The sequence below is a fragment of the Anneissia japonica genome, unplaced genomic scaffold, assembly GCF_011630105.1.
Source record: "Anneissia japonica isolate Jap-2015-1 unplaced genomic scaffold, ASM1163010v1 scaffold573_len2283161_cov171, whole genome shotgun sequence".
Taxonomy (NCBI): domain Eukaryota; kingdom Metazoa; phylum Echinodermata; class Crinoidea; order Comatulida; family Comatulidae; genus Anneissia; species Anneissia japonica.
The window spans coordinates 289,528-308,050 of NW_022719802.1; the positions used below are offsets into that span (position 1 = coordinate 289,528).

At 33.1% G+C, this 18,523-nt stretch overlaps 1 protein-coding gene across 2 annotated transcripts in view; it reads right to left on the minus strand.

Annotated features, from left to right (window-relative positions):
- Positions 1–109: 109 nt before the first annotated feature.
- The window catches only part of LOC117110985 (PWWP domain-containing protein 2A-like), a 23,810-nt gene continuing 5,396 nt past the window's right edge, over positions 110–18,523 (minus strand). For both annotated transcript variants that reach the window (XM_033253840.1, XM_033253839.1), the window contains one exon: positions 110–2,801. The gene's annotated coding sequence lies outside the window, so the exon portion shown is untranslated. The remainder of the gene's footprint in view (positions 2,802–18,523) is intronic.

The window sequence follows — 18,523 nt, forward strand, 5'->3', positions numbered from 1 at the left end:
ATGTATAATTCATTCAGTAAGAAAAAGGATATGCCAATAAAAGAACATTTTATTGGCATATTGGTATATTCTATTCTTAAACTTGAAATGCATACACTCAACACTCAGGTAGATCTGTACAAAACAGTGGCTTTATTTACCAAGTATGAAAAACACTTCTTATCTTTGCAACATTACTAGCTATTAAAATTAAAATAGCAAGAGAACAACCGTCTATACGTTTCCATTTACCATGGCCATAACATTGTTAAATTCTTGCATCAATATGAAAATGTGAATGGATTGGCATAATATGGGTAAATACACTGCAGTGAAAGAGAGTTTAGGTTTTTCGCATTGTTGCATGCAGAAATATAAATGGGGTAAACGCTACAAAACTATAGGTCAGAATTCATTATCATTCACACTCTTTCATTGCTTCCTAGCCAATACCAGAAAACAACATTTAATTAAATTGATCTGAAAATCTGATAAAATCAGCTGGAATAATTCATACATCTCCCATGTTATTTAGAAATATAATTATCCTGAGCTGTCTGTCCTACATCCCAATGGTCAACAGGGATGTCCAGACAAACTTTAATAGCTGGGCGAAGTGTGGCCTGCAGGCCGCATGATTTTATTGCAGCTTGTGAAAATGAATTAAAACCCCTTTGTGTATGACCCGCCCAACATTTTAGACTTAGATTAAAACTAAGAATAAAGTGGTAAAAAAAGCAGTGCATGAAGGTTTTTGGAAGCACAATGTAAACATCAGTTTGGGTGTGGTCCTCGGTGTGAAATCAAAAATTTACTTTGGCCCTCCAACTGCATTTATATATCTGCTTTTAGACCACAATGTTAGGGATTGGCAATCAAAATAGCATTATTTGGATAGGCAAATTATTATTTTTTTAAATATTTCGGATGGCAAGTTGTCCAGGCCTGTCTGACAGGTAGGCAAATGCCCACACTGCACCCCCCAGTCAGTCAGCAGATTTTTGAATGAGATGAAACAGTGGAAAACAATATGTGTCATGTGGAATAAGCCAGCAAATGTTTCAATGGAATTACTGTATTCTTATTAAGGTTTAAAGTGGAAAAATTTAACATGTTAACAACTACAAACTAAATGGGTTTCACTATAGATTTCTATATCATGCATATTAAATAATAATGATATAAATAACAATAACAACTAAAGATACACTTTTCATGCCTGTACTGGTTTTTGTAATCCATGATACTGGATTGACTGTATACAGTTAGCGCTTATGGAGTGTCTTTACTTTATGTTATACAATATATCCGATTTGACTGCTAAAAAGGTGGACATTTTAAAACCTGCCTTCTCAAAAATGACTAATTTATATCAGTTCTCCATTAACTAGACTAGTGACAGTATGAGTCATTTCTAGATGATTCAACTTTGACCTGTATTTGGAGCTCATATCTGCACCACAAAATAAATTAACCAAACAGGTAATTTTGTGAGCAGGTAAATGAGTATTTCAGTTGAACTCGCAAAGGAAAATACAATTCAAATAAAATAAATGATAAACTTCTCATAAAACAACACATGTTAAAGTATATAAAGTTTATAGCATTGTGGATTTTGGTTGGTAATTCATGGAAACCCTTGTCACACTCCTTGGCTACGTAATAATATAAATGCAATGTATAAACTTAAACCTTAATTCAGTTAAACAAATACTTAATTCCAAGAAAAGGGAAAATTCCAGAAATTTTAGATATGCCACAAAAATTGGAGTAGGGTAAAAATAGCAGACAAGGGAAAGAAATGGGAATGTCAACAGCATAAATATGTACATTATTTAATGTTAATGTGAGAAGTTCTCAAACTGTTATTCAATTACTATAAAAAAAATTGCATTGGCACTTTCATATAAGCCTAAATATCATTACATTTAATTATACAGAGTTGACATTTTCAAGACTACAGAATTATTAACAATGGGATAATGGATGTACAATATTTACATTCTTCGGAGGATTTTGTATAAAAAATGGTACCTGATTGAAATATTAAATAAAGTGTCGCTATAGGCCAACGCCTGTCTCACCCGGCCTACAAACTACTAGTGTACTGTATTTGAAGCCATCAGAAATCATAGTTAAGTATTATGCCATGAAAAAATTATGTTTTGTAAAGGATTTAAAAAATATATATTGTCTGAAAAATAATATGTAACTTCTAATATTATGTCTTAAATCTGTAAAGGTTAAGCATGGATAGTAACCTTCATGGTAATAATACAAGAAAAAATAAAATGGTTGGCACATTTTGAAGAGTAGCCTTAACCAATATAATAAACATTAATCTTTAAAACAACAATGTACATCATCATTGCTACAAATGCAAATTCTGATGTCTCAATGGTGATACCTAACTGAACACCATTATTAAATAATACTGTACTAAGTTCTGTATAATAAAAGAATTCAGAAAAACTAAAACATCCCATACAGAGGACTTGATGAGGTGATCCCTGAGCGACCTTTAACCTATTGGCTCTACTAATGCATGCATTAATAGCTGGCATGTCTATGGCTGCCAGCTTGTTAACAGGCTCTCTACACTGGGTGTTCAGCTCAGGTATGCTCACTCAAGGACATATTATTCTTTAGACTGTAATGCAGCTGATGGTTGTTGAACTAGTTCCACAATGAGTAAATTTAGAGCATACTGATGATGATGCTGGATTCAGAATGGGGTTCCTTTGGTTTGAATGTGGTACATTGTCCCTGAGAAATTATGGTTGAATAACAAACTGCTGCTGGACTTAAGACTTCATCCACAACTTAAAGATATAAAGACAAAACAAAAATTATGATACATTCATATCAAGAAATTATTAATTGATCAAGCACACAATCATTAATTAATACAGACATAACATTAACAGAATTTACACCTGAACTTTAGTACAAATTTGTAAGACTACAAGACTACAGTAGTAGCACATCATTAAATGATCTTACAAAGTAGAGCAATTATTCTTGAATTTGAATATACAAATACTGTAGAGATTGATGTATACTGTATTTAAGTTCATAATTCTGCAAAACAAGTATAGATAATATTATCAGTATCACCGTGAAATATCCCATTCAAAGGTTATTACTGTACTGCATTGTGAATGAGGCTTAAAAGAGAAAATTTCATCTTTCTTCAAGCATTGAAATAAGAAAACCAATGTTCGTTACACATTATTAGCCTAGGTCCATCGTTAATGCAGATCTATAAAACACTTGTACAGTACGTACTTCATACTTTGTTAGGTCTATAGTAATTAGCATTGAGTACCACCTGACATTAGTACACTACCCTTACTTAAACATAAAAAACGTTGAGATCATTATGCTTAAAAACAGGAAGTGAATACTGTAGTATATTAACATGATCGTAAACAAGTGATAAAATGATTACATCGTTAATGCAAGTCTATAAAACACTTGTACAGTACTGTACTTCATACTTCGTTAGGTCTATAGTAATTAGCATTGAGTACCTGCTGACATTAGTACACTACCCTTCTTTAAGCATAAAAAACATTGAGACCATTTATTCTTAAAAACAGGAAGCGAATACTGTATATATTAACATGATTGTAAACAAGTGATAAAATGATTACATGATATTATAGTGGCGAAGAGATAATAAAAAAGAGAAGGCAAATGAAATTGCTACAAAATTTGCATGAATGTGCTTTTTGGGCTCTACAGAACTTGTACATAAGGGTTATTACATGCATGAAAATATTGATTTATAATAACATGCATTGTTTAAAATAATAGATATTTATGACCAATTATAATACAACTATGGATGTAATATACATCAATATGTATGTAAACAAGTACAGTACATTTAGTTGACTTGGACACAAAAATGGAGAATGGTTTTTCAAAATCAACATTTTTTATGTACACTTTCAGAGAGGGAGGGGTATCGAAAAAGAGTAGGCCTACTGTTTGTACACTTCACTAATTTGTACATATCACAATTTTTTCTATGTTGTGAAATAACAATCATTTCAACAGTGTTTACGATCATAGACCTTAGACTTATTCCCTTCAAATGAAGGTGAAATATGCAAATTAAATTGACATTTGAATCAATCATAATCACATTCAAAATGACAGAAAATAAAGCAAAATGAAAGTTAGAACTTTAATCAACTAGAGCGTAGTGTTTATTAAGTTTGTCAGTGAAGAGGATAAACTATGCAAAAAAGTTAAGAATTTATAACGGATTTGAATGCACCTTTTCATTTTACTGTACATTGTTATATGTAATGTGAATTTGAAATGACAAACTATGAGGTCATGTGAACAGATTAAACCAACAGAACACCTGACGAGAATGGTCCTGGTTAGAATAGCTCTATGTGCCATACAGAAGGTAAAAATGACAATGTGAAAATTATTAGGAAATGGCCCAAAATTTAAGACTCGGTTAAGTCTTCCGGAGCTTGTGCTTACATCGCATGCATCACTGAAACTTTCAGAGAATATATCCATGATTAGACTTGACCACATATGTGCAGAATATTAATATATTAAAACCTACTGCCTATTTAATTATTTCATTGTGGTCAAAATTAATCTGATGTGAATCAGCTTTTATTGCTGGAGCTGATAAATATACAAAACGTAATAAAAATGTTCTGAAAAAAAAACAAACAATACATTAGTACAAGATGTACAATAATGGTACAAAATCCCAATTCAACTAAAGTCTTGGGGTCAAATACCAATAATGGTAGTAATTTTTTCAAAATGCTGCTTTGCTTGAAATTTTTAATCCTCATTGATGACATGTTTCTCTTTATCTTGATAACCTGAAAGAGAAAAAAAGTGTAACACATCAATATTTGATAAAATCATACGTAATCTTATATATTATAAATATATAAGAAAATTTATTTAACACAACACTGTTTGCTTATAAAGGTGAATCACGCTTTATTGGCATTTAAAGGGCGTCTCACATTTTAGGAACACAGCTTATTATCATTTCTTGTTACATATCAGAGCTCTATAACCTGCTTAGTAAGCACAAACAAATTTAGGCATTATTTCCTGAGATATTGACTCCTGAAAACGAGACAAAACTGAAAGCCGCATTTTTTTGGCTTTTTTTTGTAGCGGCGGGGGCACTTATAAGCCAAAAATACCATTTAATTTTTATCTTAGAAAAACATCATTATTAGCAAGCGGCGGTTTCGCTATAGCAAGTTATAAAAAGTCTTGCCTAAGTACATTATGAACAATCCCAGAGTGATATACAGTAGGTCACCAATACTCACATTAAAATAAATACCATACTTTAAAGTAATGCGAGTGTGCATATAAGCAATAATTTGAAACATGAAATAAGAATTGTTTATATTTTACTATAATTTTCATTTTATGACCTGTTTTGGTGTCTAAAGCCAGTTACTGACTGAGTGCGACGGCGATGTGACGAAGAACAAATGAGGATCCGTTCAGATTGCCACTGACAATCAGCAGACAGCGTTGCGTCGTCTGTCGCTCGCCGGAAGCAAATGTGGATTTTTCATGCGACGGTCATACGACGCAATGAGTGTCCGGCTTTAGTTATTCTTTGAGCAAGTCATAAACATATAAAACATGCATTTATCACATTTTAACATGAATTGTAGGTTTATATATAATAATCTATAGCATTTTTGTTTTTAGGAGTAATGTGGTACCATACCGAATACTCAGTACGTTCCCAAATACTAGCGATTTGGGTGGAAATTGAACCAATGACCTCCAGGTATCTAGACTGATGTTATGGTTAAGACATCAGGCTAGATGTCCTGGGTTCAATTCCCACTTGAATCACTTGCAATTTTTTTTTTTTGCTAGTATTTTGGGACGTACTGAGTATTTGGTACGATAACACGTCAGGTAGGGCAAAACATCACTCTTATGATATTTTCCTGAAGCAAACTCACATCCTAATATTTTGGTTTTTGTAATTTAATATTTATTATGAAAATCGTAAGATCAAGATTTTTTGGTGAGGATGTTATTTACTTTATCATAGTTGATAAACAAAAATTGTTAGTTATGAAATAATAAAAATGCATTTATAATGTGCCATCTATCCACTGATCTATGATATATTGAGGTAAACCTATTCCGAGGTGCTGCGTGCACACATGGAAAATCAAAAACAAAACAGAAGCAAAATGAGTCTTTGTAATATATTTTGTCTTTTATGTTTCCATCTTTGTTGATTTTGATGACAATCATTCATGATTATTTTTACCTTCCATGGAAAAATGGTTTTTTTTTTAAAATAGGAAATAGTAAATCTTTTTCATGAGAGGTTCCAAAATTTGATGATGATGATGTTGACATGAAACTAGCAACTTAATTTTATTATGGCCTAAAATGTCTCCATAATCTCATAAATGAGGTACATATAATACATTGTTTTGCACCTGACAGAAACAGTCACAAATGTTAATTATATTTTAATGCATGAGTGAGTTTCTTGCTTAGTGGCAAGCATGAGCTAAATTACCAAAGGATTTATCTTTTGTAAAGAGGGGTCAATTGTTTTTCTTCATATTGACACAAAGAGATCTGCCTTTAACACATTGTTCTTTTGTTCAGCTAACTGTTTACCAATGCATATCAGCTGCTCCCAACAGAGCATGCTCAAAAACCTAATCTTGAAAACATCTGCACATTTTACTTTAATATAATATTTTTATACTCAGTAGAATTTCATCTAGTCTTTAGTTGAATTAGCATACTAATAATTAGTAACTTTTAGTCTATACATTAAAGAACCTTTCAAAGTATACTAATATTTTTATATTTATAACAATGATAAAATTTCATCAATTTTTAAAATAATTTCGATAGGAATACACAACACAAAATGTGAAATTGGATTTGTTTACTATTTTGTAGGGTCATTCCACCTTTTATTAAAATCATAATTTTTTTTTATCACTGCATGATATACTGAATGCAATAAAAATATTGGCATATTAGGCAATATAAAAAAACCGTCATATGATTATTTTGGTTTTCTAAAAAAGGGGGAGGACCTTTTTATTTGTTATTTATCCTCAAAATGAAAATAAACTATGATGTTGATGGTCTGGATGATTGACGTCTTCTTGCAATTAAATATACAGTAGCCACCATCTACAACACAACATTTTTACACTTGACTTTTTATTTGGTATGTATATATGGCGCCTTTCTTTCAGGTTATGAAGCACTTTCATTTCCCTGGTCATTGGGTCCACATGCTTAAGTGTAGCTGTTGTACTGGCACTGTAGCAGGCAACCCCACCAGGTACTCAATATACCCCTGAATTGAAAAAAGCAACAAAGATAAAGTGATTATGGAAGTGGGACAAGAAATATGAGAAAAGATGATGGCGTCTAGGCATTTAGAATCTGACAAACATACTATTCATAAATACAACAGTTATTTTTTGCTGTTTAAAAGTTTTGTGTATTTGAACCAGATACAGTATGGTAGGCCTATTCCTGAGAATGCACTTATAAAGACCACCGATTTCCGGTAGGGTCTTTCTGGAGGTTGATTAAGAAATCCCACCAGGAGACACTTATATACTCCTCTTTTCTAAAGTGTGCACTGCGTTCTTTAAATATCCACATCGATTACTGTATATTGCACACAGGACCAACGGCTTCAATGTCTCATCCAACGGTACACTATTGAAACCTGCATTTCAGCCCTCCAGTTGTAACGCATGCAAAGGAGAGGACAGAATGAACTGGAGACTTTAGAGCAACGATTCAGCGCACGCCCAGTGGCTACCACCAATCAAGCCAACTGAGGTAAGCTAATAAAAATAATGAAACTGAGGAATTTCAAATATTGATAATAAAGTCATGATTATAGTTTTGATGATGATGGTAAAGTTTTACTGGAAAACATTAATTATACTGATAAAGATCATTCTGGACACTTTACATCCAAAATTCCAAACATACAAAACTGTAGTTGGAATTCCACTGGAAGGAAAATAAAAGATTTTCATTGCAGATCGCACAAATTTTAAATCAAATTTGTCAATAATCTTACATCCATGGTGTACAAACATTTTGATATGCCGACTATCTATTGACCCTACAGTATATTTCAGCTTTAGATACCTTGGCGACCTACCCATCATTAAACCATTAAACTAAAAAAATAAAAAAGAGGTTATTAAATTATGTAATATATAAGCAAAGAGAGCTGGAATCATTATAAATAATCAACTGTTTTTAAAAAATTATTATTATTAAATGGCTTAGTAGCATTAAGTACAAGCTCTATCTGTTTCAGAGGTTCTCAACTGGTGGATGATGCAGTGATTGTGATTTGGGCTCAGGGTTTTAACTCCTTGCTTGACTGGGTAAAGGCACTTTACTTACAGTTTGCCACTATCCACCCAGGTGTATAAGTGGGTACAGTAGCTGGTAGGTTCAAATGCCAGTGTGTTGATTACTGGATTACTGTAGTACAGCAGCTGCAATATTATGATTTATTTCAAGAGACCTAAAAACAGTAAATGTTCTATGGTGTCTGATCCTATTACTGGGGTAATGATGTGAAGCTACTACAGGCTTTCTTGCTATGATGTGCTTACTCCTTGGTTAGACAGACTAGACTTAAAGAACATTCTTCACGATCTGATAGTGTTATAAATGATCATATAAAAAATTGTGAGGCATTCCAATATGTTTTAGGTTTACAAGGTATACTTGAAAATGATAATGTAGCCGGTAATGTAAGTAATAAATTAGGTTTAATATTTTCTAATTACTAAAATTATTGACAGTTCGCAAAATTGGTCTATAATATTGTTTAAACAGGGAACAGTGAAATTACATTGAATGATATCAAACTACTAAGGTGTGCTAATCCTATTAAGTACCTATTGTTCGCTACTTTTCTTGTCTAATAGCCCCTGCTGTGTCCTAGTTGTTTGATCATAAATGTGCGGTACTGACAGTCAAGCGACAAGGATGAAAATATCACTACCAACGTCAAAAAATTTCTGACTTCAAACTTGTCATTTTTTTTAAAACTCTTGTGTTTTATTACAAATATACAGCAATTTAATACATAACGACTTGTTTAAAAGCACTCTACATATGTTATAGATGTGTTTCCTGTCAAACTTCATAGTGAGATTTAACTAAACAAGCAATTATAAGTCATTTTTTGGTAAGTATGTGCACTGGCATTGTGCCAATTACTTTTCTAGACTATATAAATTATAAAAAGCCACAAATGCTCATCATTCCGGTTTGGATATTAAAGGATTGGTATTTAACTTACAAATACCCTAGGTCTCTTAAGTGAGCAATTGTGGCTATCAGAGATATTCGCCCATTACTAAACCTATGTTTTGCGTCAGACTCGCACAAAATCCGGTGATCGGCGGTAAACCCGGAAGTAGACCTAGGCCAAAAGCCTGTCGTCATACTCATGTTTGTATTGAGCTATCCTCCTAAACTGCATGTTGAACCTGGCGGTGTACATTTTTATTGTTAAAAAGTCAATAATTTAATTAATATTTTATTATTATTAAGCCTAGGCCCCTATCTTCTTAGTTGGGCTGCCCAAGTAAGGTTGTTTCATTTGTCACCTGTATTCCTTTTTATTATTTTTGTTGTGATAGCAATTTATTGATGATGCATACAGCCCAATCAACCTCAATAAGTTTTTAGCTTATATAAATCACCTACGACTAAAACTTTTTTTTTGTCTATTTCAGGTTAAAGTCAGAAAATGAAGAAAGTGAATGAAAGGAAGCTGAACAAAAGCAGAGAAGAAAGAGTGAGAGGTTGACTCTACTCATCATTTTTACTCCATTGCGCTACTTTCTTGTCTCCTTCTCAATCAAAATAAGATTAGATGTAATTTATAATAAAGTGTAATGGTTTTAAACTTAATCAAAACCCAGGCTGTCATATGTTTTATCATTTCTACTGCAAAGTTATGTTTTCTTGCCTGTTCCAAATTAAATTAGTTCTTTTCATTCTGATTTACTTTTCTTTTATTTTTTTGTTTATTTAATCCACCTGTGAAACCAGTGCTGCGTCACTGAAAGTGCTATTAATAAAGACAGAATTATTAATAAATATAACTGGTTTAGAAAATATAATTTATAATTGGATTGCTAATGCAATTAGATAAAATGTAATGGTAATTAGATAAAATGTACAGGTAATTTTATTTTAAAAAACCAAACAGGCAACATCCAATGAATACTGTAGAATAACGTTCATTTTATATTGTTAATAAATGTATTAAATTGTAACACTTTTCCATTTCATTCATGTTCGGTGTTCTGAAAGAAGTGTATTGCAGGGATGGGCATAAAAATAGGACGAAGGGCCAAATTATATTTTTGATTTAACACTGAGGGCTGCACCTAATTTTTTTTAGAACTAGAGTACATACAGTACATGGTGTACCGCAAGCATTTATTTTTTTTCCTGTTAATTGTTGTGATACTCAATAAATAAGAGTACAGGAGAGGAGTACAATACTACAGTAACATAAACCACAACTCCCTAGATAAAAACACCATCCCACATATACTGTACTGTCACAAGTATGTGCAACAGTGAACACAGGCCTAGGGCCTAATATAATTTTAATTTTTTAAATAATATTATGGATAAATGATTAACAGTCCTAGCGAGTTATATCTGCCGACTGTATTACAATAATCAAAGAGAGGTGCGCAACACTAGTACTCTCTCTAGGCTAAATGGAAAAAGCATTCGCAACAAACGTCCATGGTAGGTAGCCTGTAAAGCCTGAAGCCTCCCACCAGTATAGTACTAGGCAACATAGGACGCCCAGGCTATGCCTGATCGTGGGTAATAGGCGTACACATTACGTTCACTGTCCTAATATCAAGGCACGAATCCATTCTAGATTTACTTTTTGATTGGTATTAAAAATAGAATATAGACCGTTAGCCATATTTGCAAAATATTAAAACAATTGTCGCGATGTAGGCCTAGTCCCCATTTATCGTTTCTGTATAATATTTAGGTGGTGTAATTTAACTGTTCCCTTGTATGATCATGGTATGATACGACGTCGATCACCATGAAAACATGATGCAGGCAGTATTAGATCGTTTAGTTTACACAATAGCGAACATGCGCAGAGCAATTGGGTCGTCACAATTAGTTGTAAATTGTTTATCAGTTAATTATGATAAGAGTGGCGGTACCGCGGGTTATAATCTTTGATGTTTGGTTCAAGATGTTTCCATGTAATTTCACTGTTCCCTGGTTTAAAGAAGCGTTTGCTATAGGTAGGCTACACCCATTGCTTAACAATGGACTGAAAGCTTCAAAGGAGCTTTCTTTGTTTTTGTAGGTAACTTTGATCAGTAGGTTGGATGCTTTGATCTTTAGTTTATTCATAGCTATGTCACCTACTACTAGGGGTAATGTTTTGATTGGTCAAACACTTTTGGTACTTGTGCACATAAGCTTGCATTCATTCCTGATGATGACATAATTAATGTCATCATTGAAATATTGAATCCCGACACAATTTCGATACTTGGAGTATGTATTATACTATCTTATGTGCTATACCTGTACTGGTACATCATTAGGTATTACTACAGTACTAATATTATCATTTATTATTATTAATATTATCATTATCATTCTAGTTATCCTATTTATTACATTAATGCCCAATGCCTGGGTCAGGACACCAAATGAAACTAAAATAAAGTTATTATAAAATTGAAAGAACCAAACATGGGAGGTGTCAAGTCAGTTGAGACCGACACTAGAAAATATTTTGTTGACATAGTTTGGGTTGCAACATAAAAATTTGAATACCAAATTACACGCCAAACACTGTAATAATAATATGATGTACAACAATTAACTATAGTATAGTAATTAGTATATTGGCTTAAGCAACCTTGATGGTAGGTAAATGTACCAAACCACATAATAGTGTCTGTGACCACACAAATTCCAATACATGAGTCACTGATTAAGGTTCAGTCACCTTCTATGTATCAATTCACAGTACATACTGTATGTTCTAAGCATTTCATCATTGTAAGGTGTACTGTACCACAGTACCCTAAACCACAGGTGGTGCCCATGCCGCCAGCAACAAGTGCCCCGACAGCAATTTTCTTGTTGTGGCCGCAAAAATAAATTAAAAATCTTATATGTGCAGCCTGCCTACCATCTTTGGCTACAAAATCCCTTGTTTTTACGGTTTGATGCCAAACAGTTGTGAAAAATTAACAAAAAAAAATGAGCATTATACAGTGGTATAAAACTAAAAGCAGTGGATAAAGTGAGCTCCCTTAATTTTAGAATACCGTACGTTACTTCGGTGGCATCTAAAACTTTCTTTTTTAATGCTATAAAAAATTGGAACTCTATGCCGTTGGAAATTAAATCTTGTCAAGTCCTCAATACCTTCAAAATAAAACTTTAAAAATTCTTAAATAATTGTTCAACTGAAGAAGGTGGGGATGTTTTTATGTAAATTTTGTTGTTGTTGTTGTTTGTCTTAATTGTCAACGGACCCCATTGGAAATAAGTCTTTTGACTTTATGGGCGTTCCAGGCATCCTTTGTGTATTTTATGTATTTTATCTGTAATGTATATACTGTTTTTTATGATGCCAAATAAAGTCAAATCAAATCAAATCAAGTGTTTTACAAGTACTGTACATTGAAAATGTCAGATTTTCACCATGTTTGCTTGGGGCCCTCAGTGTTAAATGAAAAAATCAGTTTGGCCTTCGACTCAATGTTGTATGCCCATCCCTGTTGTAAAAGATAAGTAGAGAATTTATAATAATTAAAAAAACCTTAAGATCTACGAAGTGATGCTCACCAGACAAAATTGATTAGTGAGATAGTACTTCCTGCAGTTCACCGTAAACTATTGTACAAAAATATGATTTCGGCATTTATTATTTGCACAGAAGAAAATCCTATTCGTTTTGCCCAACGTGTGGCATTAAACATGTCAATTTACTGTAGTTTGTTCTGAGATGTATCAACCTACTTCAATTCCTTCTTTTATTTAATTCTTTCTTCAACAACAATGACTGCATATACACTAATACAAAACACAGTGAATGGTACATGTTGATGAAAAGGAGACACTTTAAAACTCTTATGAGTTTTATATGTAGTGCCCCTATAAATAAAAGATATCAATTTATGAAGTTAATTGAAACTAATTAACTATTGCTAACTATACCAAAAACATTGCAATAATGATAAAACATTAAGGTAAAATAATAACTACTTAAATTATGGTCCTTAGGTTGGATTTTAAATTATAATTAAGAGTATACCTAACTTCTTGGTAGATTGATAGAGTGAGTGAATCAACAGGCACCCCAAGTTGGCTTGTGTGGCTGTAGGACCTAGTACTGGTATATCTCAATGGGTGTGCCTCAAAGAGGTTTGTGAGGTTACAAGGATAGATCGTATGAATGGTTGTGTCTCATGGAGGATTTCTACTGACAAAAAAGAACCATTGTGGCAGTAGAAACAGGGCACATAAATAAGAACCATTCTTTTTTAAAGTGCGCCAAGAAATGGTTCTTTGGCACGGAATCAATACCGTGTCGGAACGCCAAAGAACCGTTCTTCGAACGGGTAGTTTTTTGGCTGCAACAAAATTAGCGGCCTAATGTGACCTAAGGTCAACTTTACCAGTAGGCTAGGCCTATGTCTAGTACAGATGAACTTACGTAAGTTGAATCCAAACTGCCATTGAAATATTGTTCGACTTAGACAAAATTTGACTTACAGATTTTCTATTAATGGAAAACACAACAATTTGGTATGTAAAATAAGATCGACTTAGAAATTATTTGACAAAGCAAGTTTAACTGTACCAGTAGAATTGTTGAAAAAAATGTAGTTGAGTCAAATTTTATCAGACTTAGTAAAATACTTCTAATGCCAATAATTTAGGCCTACATGATTTTACCTTTGGACATTTGATCATCAATGATCAGAACGAGCGTGTTCCACCAGTCCAGCGATACAGTAGGCCTATCACTGACATAGTAGGCCTACCAACGATGATATTATAATTTACTATTAGGAGATATTAGTTAAACAAATGTTAAACTTATTAAAATATTCTATTTTGTTAAGTACTGTAAGAACAAAAGTTTAACCATTGTTTATTTGAATAGTATTCAGACCGGACGAATCACCATTGTTTGGTTTCATCCTGATAATGTTGTTTTGTTGAAGTTTTCATTATAAAGGTAATTGCTGTGTCATGCATATGTTAAGTATCAGCCTGGTAACCATTTCATGTGGAATCAAAATGCAGTTGCAACACGTTTCTTATCTTGCTAATCCGATAATTAACCGTTTCTTTCTCGATATTCAGTAGAAACACCCTTTGAGGCTTGTGAGGAATGATTGAGTGCGTCAAATAGGTACGGTATGTCTCAAGATGGGTTCAGAAGGATAGAGTGCATGAATGATCATGAAACTTATGAATGGAGTGAAATACTGGATGTGTCTACACAGGAAGCTTGCAAGGATAAAAGAATGGAATGCATCAAAGGGTGATTCTCAAGGAGGCCTGTGAGGGTAGAAAGATAGAGTGTACCCTCATATGAGTCTTAAGGAGAATATTGAGGCTACAAATATAGTAAGATCAGGAAGATTACATTTTCAACAGCCAAAAGGATGAAGGCAGGATTATCCGCTTGGGTTCTACAGTATGACATTGCTTTATGTCTCTATGTTAACTGATGTCTCTATGTACATGCAATATTTTACTTGACAATAAGTCAAAATTTATGTTTTTAATACAATGTTTGTGGTAACAAATTTGCAGAATTGAACAATATAAGAACAATGGATTATAATATACCAAATCAATATCATGCCAAGCTTAATCAAATTAATGTCACTGTCAATCTGAGGATGTTCTTCAAAGAATGTGTAATAAGGGCAGTCATAAAATACACTGGTATGTATAACACACTGGTTAGTCATCATATGCAGATATTTACTACACTCAGCTTAATAAATGTCCATGGTTTCCTCATTAAAATATAGGCAGTGCAGTAGTAATACTGTACTGTGTAAGAAATTTAAAATTCAGCCAATAACTGATAACTGATGAGTGGTTTGATACAGACTGGCATGGCCTTGAGTGTCTGGCCCTATTAAGAAATACTATGTGGATATGTATTCATAAAGTTTCTGTTTTACCATTTGATGAACACAGACTGACAATATGCTGCCTTTATAGTAATTACCTTTCGAACTACTGTATACATAGTAAAGAATTATTTAAAAATAATAAAAATCTACAAATACAAAGTAAAAAAAAAACCCCAAAAAGCAATCCTTTCACATGGGAAGGCAAAGAGTACTAATCAATAAGTTATTACTGTATGTGTGGGTTATTTTATTGCTTTTTTCCATTTCAACTATATATTTGTTATTGTTCATTTCTGTTTTAGAAAGCTCTTAATAGAGATGAATATTATGTGTTATGCAAGTGCACCCTATTGACCTTTGTTGACCTATCTAATAAATTGACTCTCTACAAACAATCTTGAGACTATAGTAATTCTCAATATTACTCATCATGTGGTGACTGGCTGGAATGCAGTATTACCTACAGCACACAAATTTAAATCTATACTGTACTCCTTCACACTTTGAAATGGAGTAATAAGCAGTTGCAGTTCCGACACATTCCCCATTTTGATACTCATGTGGTGACTGGCTGGAATGCAGTATTACCTACAACACACAAACTTTAATTATACTGTACTCCTTCGCACTTTTAAAACGAGTAATAAGCAGTTGCAGTTCAGACACATTTCCCATTTTGATAGTGAAAATGGTTAATTTTTAACTAAATACAGTGTGGCCGCGAAAACTGCAGCCATGACTCATCCCTGTTTTTGAAAACCTAGATCCAAACTAATTCTGAAGACAATGATTAACTTTTTTGTCACAAATAATAGAGTAACAGCCAATTTCCTGAAAACTATTGAAAGGCATTTTTATAATGATAAATCCCATAAATCAAACTAAAAATGGCAATTTTTTTTTCAAAGTTCATTATTTCATCAAACAATCATGGCTCATCCTGTTACCTCCTAATGTGAATATATTCATCATCACTGGCAATTATGACTTGATAATATCTACTATATGGCATCTCTTTTTAAAGCATGGTGGTAATAGGTGTACATGGGGTGTACATACTGTACAAGAAACATTTCCCATCAGCCACGCTCAATCACAAAGGTTGAATTCAAATGTAATAGGTGAATGGTGTTTGACTACTCTGTATTTGAACATACAGTATACACTACAGAGGTCTATGTCTATGACGTCACAATATCTTTTGTTGGTCAGACGACAGTTTTACATAGATTTTTTAACTGATGCATTTTTAAACTGAATTTTAAAACACCATATCTTTATTTGAACTTTGTAAACTTTTAATATGGCGAACTGTTGCATTCTTTCACATTTTTAATAGGATATACTGTACTTAGCCATATTGACCGGATCCTGACTAGTTGCTCAAGATAAAAAGGCTGTGTCACACCACATGTTACCATGACAAAATGACGTAGTAGTCTATGTTTAAGGTGTACAAAAGTGTGCATGGGATTTGCATGTTACACAATGGTTTTTATATGTATGTATGTAAGTTATGCATCCATAGATCTTGAATGAATGTTGAAGTGAGGTTAGAGGTTCATCCTAAATTATTTTGCACTCTGGAAATATGATTCATGTCTGCCTCTCATTTCACATCTGCCAAGGAGCTACTGTACAATCAACAGTTGTCAAAATTCTTTGTCTCCCTATTCTGGGTCCTATTTCTCAAGTGCAATCAATTCTTGTCAAGCTTCAGTGTCTGCACTGGCTTAAAGAATGAGCTATGGACCCAAATTACAAACATTTAGAAAACACTATGACCACCATAATTAAAGAAAGCTAAGTCTAATGACGTTAAACCTTCGGAAGATAAGAAACAAAGACCTGTACAATACACAGGACAACTAATAGAGACTAAAAGAGAATTTAAATAGGAAGCCACATTTTGCATTTCCAAAAGAGAAACCTTATCTAAAACAAACAAAAGATGTGTGAAAAATAAACAATTATTTCTGTAAACTTCGATAAACTATCAAATACTTAAACGCCATAAGCAATAAAAGCTTAATCTATTATAAAGAAAAGCCTGCACATACACACATTATTTTAAAATCATCAAGGACACAGAATAAGCCCAATTGAGGCAATTATTATGCAAAAGAACAAGTAGAATGCTAGGTCCCAGGATTTATAGCACTAAAAATATTTTACTTTAGGCCAAAATATACTAATAACTGGTGTCCATAAATATTCATTACTTGATATTTAGAATTTACATGTGTTAAGTCCCATACATGTGTTCAACATAGCTATGTATCTCCACTAACAAAAGCCTTGCTTACTGAGGTATACCCAAATACCATCTATTCTAATAAAGGGCAGATTCCTTATGAAAAGATTTATTATCTCATTACCTAGCTTTGTATTCACAAAACTAGAATTTACATGATGATAATGATACTAATTTGAGTAAGGATGAAAAGTTTGTGACAATTTTTATCATCCAGACACCCCTACAGATCTGGAAGAATGATAGTGTAGCTCCATTCTTTAAGGTGCCTTACCATTATTGGCATATTTTGAGTTCCTATTTATGTCCATTAGACTATAGTAAACATTTTTCAGGCTAATTTAAAATGTTATTTTTTGCTTTCAAGTCTGTCAAAAGATAGTGACGGTGACAGGACAGAAGAGAGTTCCCCACGTCATTTAAACTTATGTCATTTTTCTTTTTGTGCCCTTTTTCTTCCTCGACCTTCTCCTGCAAATATCTGGACCCACCCCTCAGCTCACGAAAAGGCCACCAAAAGCAGTTTTTTCGTGAGTAAACAAACAATCCTACATACTGTACTAAGGCTGAAAGTAACCATGAATTGTAGAGTATCTATACAATTCAACAAATGTATGGCATTGAGAGTGTAAATTTATTAAGAAAACGTATTTAATAGCAACTCTGTAGGTAGAAAGTAAGTGTCCGTTGCCATAATATGAAAGCTCTGCTCAGTAATATTGAGAAGAAATCATAAATTAATTAATTAGGCTATACATAGTTCCCTCACATTTAGTTCATAAATGTTATAATAGTTAAGTAAGCAACTTGTTTTTCTAGGAAGATTTGCTTCCCAATATAGCAGACAAATCACAAACCAAAAGGAAGCTGGACAATAAAGGCTACTAGATAGCTGGATAATTAAGGCTACTAGATGGTTGGAATAATGAAGACTAAGGCTGTGTTTATACTACACACTAAATACGAACACGGATTCACGTCCTTGAATGTGTTTACGCTAGCCGAGACGATCCTCCAAACGTCGGCGTTTATACAACACACCATTACAAGG